Source organism: Rattus norvegicus, chromosome 13, assembly GCF_036323735.1.
Source record: "Rattus norvegicus strain BN/NHsdMcwi chromosome 13, GRCr8, whole genome shotgun sequence".
Lineage (NCBI taxonomy): Eukaryota > Metazoa > Chordata > Mammalia > Rodentia > Muridae > Rattus > Rattus norvegicus.
This window is the reverse complement of record NC_086031.1, coordinates 105,243,211-105,249,210: the sequence shown is the minus strand read 5'-3', so window position 1 is coordinate 105,249,210 and position 6,000 is coordinate 105,243,211.

Sequence of the window (6,000 nt, the reverse complement as noted above, 5' to 3'; positions counted from 1 at the left end):
AAATGTTGCACAACTCCACGGAAGAAGAAACTCTGCCACAAGGCCCGTTCCTATTGGTACGTCCACGTTCATATTGGATAAATTATTAGAAATGGGCTGACCCTTGCACGAAGCCCCGGGTTTCTTCCCCTCTCTCCCCAAACAAACAAGCAAATAAGAGTAAAGCTTTGAGCCAGCCTGCTGCCTTGTCTCCCAAAGTCCTCCATCCTGGCGCTTCATCTTGCACTGACCAGTGAGTGCAAGGACTTGGTGCCGCTCTCCCTGCTTCCCAGCTGAAGGCAGTTCTGAAAAGAGCTGCAACATCCCCCCCCCCCCATGCAGGGGGAGAACACAGGCAGATTCGGGGGTGAGGGTTAAAACATCAGGTTCTGTTTCTACTCAGCACAGGAGAGACTGCGCCCCTGCAAAAGCAGTTTGCACAGAGTAGAACTCAGTTTACCATAGAGCGGAATTCTCACTTCTGCTGTGCAGGGGTCCCACAGGGAAAGCGCAGATGCACATGGGTGTGTGGATGTGCATGTGTGTGTGCCTGTGGGGTGTGTGCATGTGTGTGTTCCTGTGTGTGTGTGTGTGTGTGCTATGTGACTGCCAATGCACGTGGGTGTGCATGCAGAAGTCAGAGATCAACTTTGTCATCCTTAGATACTGTCCAGCTCTTTAGTTTTGTTTTGTTTTTGTTGTTGTTGTTGTTTTAAGACAGAATTACTAGCTGGATGGATGGATCCCAGAAATCTATACTGACTGGCCAGCTAGCTCTGAGGGTGGCCTCCCCATGCACCCATGCCTCTTACACCTTGAGGTCTGGTTCTCCCTCAGCATCCCTGTCTTGCACTAGCCTGTGTCTGGCTTGCAGTGTACAATCGTGCTGTGTATGTTGACCAGTCAGCTGACACACTGGCTCTCACACTGTATCACACTGTACCAAGTTGAACCTCAGCTGGGTCTTAAAGGGAGCAGAATCACACTGGATTCTGTCAGAGGGCCATGCTGAGGCTCATTATAACGCTAACCACATATGCAAATGAGCATCGGAGGTGAGGGTAGAAAGTGCCTCTGGTTTGTCTAGTAAGGCTTCCTGGTGGTCGGGTGAAGGGCTCGAGCCTTCACGAAGCTGGTGAAGAAGCGGGGTAGGGGTGGGGGTGGAGAGTGTGGTTTCAGGCCATGGCTCACCCTTTACTGGTTCAGGTCTTCACTTGAGTCATCCCAGAATTCCCCTGACAGCCACTGGGAACATTCCAGAGTGTGACATCTCTCAGGAAACAAGCTCAATTCCTGGAAATGTCACCCCACCAGTCTTTCTTAGAAACCATACATGCCAGCAGCTGGGATGAGTGGCAGAGGTCAGGGTAATCCGCCGGGGTCTACAGAAGCCTGGCTCCCGACTGCCTGTCAGAAAGGTCCCTCAAAGACTGCTCCTCGGGAAGCCACAGTCAAGTGAGAAATGTGTGCTGCCAGGGACAGTAGGAGTCCTGGCTTTTCCATGGCTGAGCCCACTGATCTCTGAGTTCCTAGCCTTTCTTCTTCCCTCCAGGGACCTAGAGAGGGACATTGAAGCCAGCAAGGGTTCTGACTCATTTACTGTGAACTCATCGAGATGTTTGGCAAGAGCCCGTGGGCGTCTTGGGAGAACTCTTGGTTCACCTTTATTTCTTTCTATTGCGCTTTTTTTTTTCTTGAAATAGCAAGTCTGGTTTTACCAAAAATAGATGGAAAGACCAGAGTATTATTGCATCAGAGCATCAGAAGAAACAAAGAATTGTCCTTTGTTTCCTGCTTTTGTGTGTGTGTGTCTGTGTGTGTGTGTGTGTGTGTGTGTGTGTGTGCAGGGATCCTGCTTCTGTCTTCTATTGAATGATAGCATTTCTGGCACACATGGCTTCTTTTATTTTTTAAAACCTGGGTTCTAGGGTTTCACACTCAAGTGCTCCTGCTGGCTCAGCAAACATTTTACCAACCAAGGCATCTGAGATCTCCAGCCCTAGTCTCTTATTTTAAACTTTCATAGGAGCTGGGAACTGAGGAGAGACAAACACAGAAGGTGAGAGCTGAGGCAGTAGAAACAGTGTGAGGGACAGGAATTCACAGCTTGGCAGAGAAAGGTTGAAACCCAATTTCAAAACTGCCTTTAGGCAGTGTGTGGTGACAGGGCCTTTTAATCACTGCATTTAGCAGAGGCAGGTAGATCTCTGTGAGTTTGAGGCCAGCTTGGTCTATATCAAATGTTTCAGGTAAGCCAGAGCTACATAGTAACTCTCAAAAACAAACAAAATGACAACAGCCTCCCTTTGTGTTTTCTTCTTTCCTATTTCACAGCAAAGCCCCATGTCTTTGAGATGTCTGTTTCTACTCCACCACTCTCGGCTGAGGCCATGTGAAAGCTTATGTGAGCACCTTGCATCACAGGATAAACACGAGGCTGCTCTCTGTCCCTTCAGGACGGTGAGTGATTGACTGATATTCAATCTCCGGGAGGTCATGTCCACCAACAATAAGCTATCTGCCCAGGAGGCCAGGAGAGACCATCTCATTTCCTCCATTTGCACTGAAACCTCAGGCATTGCGGTGTGGTTTCCATGGAGCAGAACAGTGGTTTGCAAACAGAGCTCAGAGCCAAGGTTCAGAAAAGATGGGCCAAGAGGCAAGCGGGGCAGGGTTGGCACATATATTTATACTATGGTTCTAGAAACTTCCTGAAAAGTGAGGGTGAACTTGAGGGACAAGTTTATTTATTTACTTACTCCCCGCCTAGTTCAGAAATGGCTCAAGGTTGTGTGCAATGTGCAAAATGCAGCTAGATTCTTTTTTAAAGGAAAAAAACCCAAACAAATTAGCCGGGTTGGTGGATCTGAAAGACTATCAGTTTGGAGACTATCAGTCTGAGCTACACATTAAGACACGTGCACACACACACACACACACACACACACACACACACACACACACACACACACATACACGGTGGGAAATAGAAAGAATGTGTTATGATTAACCTTCATTGTCAACTGGATTCTGGGAGACTCACCTCTGGGCGTGTGTCAGCGTTTCCAGAGGGGTTTTACTGAGAAGGGAAGACCTCCTTTCTTGGGTGGCTTCAGTTTGCTTTTGTCATGATGAGAAAAGCAACTCAAACAGAATGTAAAACACTGATTGGGAAATTCGGACGTCCTTGTGATAAGGTTCAGGGGGAAAGCCAGGCTTGAAAGCAGGGTTGCAGCTGGTGGGCAAAGTTCGCAGAAGGGTCAAGTGGGCCAGTTGCTTCTCTCAGAAAGCAAGGACACTCTGGGGAGGGCCCTGAGCTCTCTGTGGATGTATAGTCTTCTGGAGCAAGCACATTCTCCTCCATCTTGCCACCATCCTTGTCCTTACAGGCTGCACGTGGCCACACATCCTTTCCACATGAGCAGACACAGTCTACCCCCTTTACCCTTTAATAGTAATTCAGTCAGCTTACCTAGATGGAAACTTGCCTAGGAGATCGGTGAGGCACAGTTGAGTGTTTCTGGTGAGTTTTCAGAGGTCATGAAGGTTAAGAGGCCGTTACCATCAAGGCAAACATGGTGGTAGCAGTGGCTTGAGAGCTCACAGCTCAAAGTGCAAATGGGGAGCAGAGGGAATGGGGATGTCAAAGCCCACCTCCAGGGACACAGTTCCCACAGCAAAGCCATACCTCCTAAGCCTCCCCCAAAGGCCTCACCACCTAGGGATAGAGAATTCAAATACTCACTCAAACCACACACTCATAGTGTGGACAACTTTTCTTTGTGCAAGACCTCCCTGCCTAAGCTACTTGGGTCTGGCCAACATGGATGGAGCCTTTCAAACTGAGTTAAAACACATCTTTCTTCCTTTTAATTTTTCTCTCATATGTTTTGCTCACAGCGATTACAGGAGTAACTAATGTATCCACCTCCCCACCCACCCCCAACCCCGCCTAAAAATATCAAAGGGAGTTGGAGAAATGTGGCAGAGGTTAAGAGTGATTGCTCTTGTCCAGGACCTGAGTTCAACTCCTAGCACCTGCATGTCTATTCACAATGATCCATAACCCAGTTCCAGGATCCACACGGTAAACAAACACACAAATGAGCAAACCATTCATAAAATAAAATTAATAAATCTTAAAAAAGCAAAACAAAGAGTGTGTTGCAATTAATGATTAATGGTAGATACTTAGTTGGTTAGGCCCCCAAACATTGCAAATATATATATATAATATATAAACAAATATATATATTTATATTTATATATATTTATATTAACAAATATAAATATATATTTATATTTATTTATATTAACATATATATTTATATTATATATATATGTTATATTTGTATATATATTTGTTAATATATATATTTATATTAACAAATATAAATTATATATATATATATTAACAAATACAAAATTTCACATTCAAGGACCTGTGCTCCTTAGAGAGGCTAATGTTCCATCACCTGAGCTCTGTGCCAGTCACTGATAAGGTCCAGGAAGGAGGAAGGTCAAAGGAGGCTGTGGGGTTAAAGGATTTTGAAGATAAATATTTTACTTGTCAGCATGGAGGACCAAGCAGGCAGCTGCTGGCAGGCACTGAGGTACAAGCTAGCACATATAAACTGCATAGGCAGGCACAAGCTCATGTATAGATCAGGACGCAGGCCCCATGGAGGTGGGCACACAGCCTTACAGGCTGTCTCAGGTAGAGGCTCCTGACCTCATGGCCACATTTGTATAGGATCACATAAAAAAGGCATTTTGTCAAAAAATAGTTATATTACAGATTTACTAGTGTCAATCATTTGGTGCTGACCAATAGCCTCCTCCAGTGTCCAGGGTCAGCTATGCCAATATCCAGGGTCAGCTATGTTTTAGCTGATTTGTTCTGGATATCTCTGTCAGTGCCATGCTGTCTAAACATGCTGACCCTTACCACCACTACCTGTTCCTAACAGCTCAGCTCTTTGTGTGCATGTGTGGTGTGTCTGTGTCTGTAATGTGTGCATATATGCATATATGTGTGTAAGCATGTGTGCATGTATGTGTGTGTAATATATGTATGCATGTGTGTAATATATGCATGCATGTCTGGGTAATGTATGTATGCATGTGTGTGTATGTGTGATGAGTGTATGCATTGTGTAATTCATGCATACATATACAGATACATGTGTGTAATGCATGTGTGTGTGAATGTGTGTGCATGCCTGTTTGAGACTGGGCTTCTGTTTCTGAAGAAGGCTTCAAATTATGTAGTGGAGGATGACCTGAAACATCTGATCCTCCTGTTTCTACCAGGATCATAGTCATGTACTCTCTACCTGGTTCATGCAGTACTGAGGATTGAACCCAGGATTGTGCATGCTAGGCAAGTTTTCTACCCATTGGGACAGCCTCTTTCCAGTTCTTTACACATAAATTCCTTTTACCAGGAAGGGGCACTATTTGGGAAGGATTAGGAGGTGTGGCCTCATTGGAGGTGTGTACCTGAGGGTGGGCTTTGAGGTTTCAAAAGCCCATTCAAGACCCAGAGTCTCACTTTTTCTCTCTTGGCTATGGACCAGGATGTAGCTCTCGGCTATGACTCCGACACCATGCATGCCGCTATGTTCCCAACCATGATAAAAATAGACTAATCCTCAGAAACTTTAAGCAATGCCCCAGTCAAATGCTTCCTTTTATAATGGTCATCTTGGTCATGATGTCTCTTCACAACAATACATCAGTGACCAAGACAGCCATCAAAATGTGTAAGGCTAATACTACTGGTATCTGATTTTTTTTTCCAGTTCTTTTCTGAAATAGGATCTCTTTGTGTAGGCTGCAGCTGTCTGGGAACTCCCAGAGATCCACCCACCTGCCTCTGTCTCTCCAGAGCTGGCATTGAACACCGCACCACCGCACCCGGCTTAGTACTTGAGTTTAACAGATGAAGTCATGGAAACACAATGATGTTAAGCAACTTGGCCAAGGTGTGCGGCGTTGAGATTTGAATGCAGCTGTTTG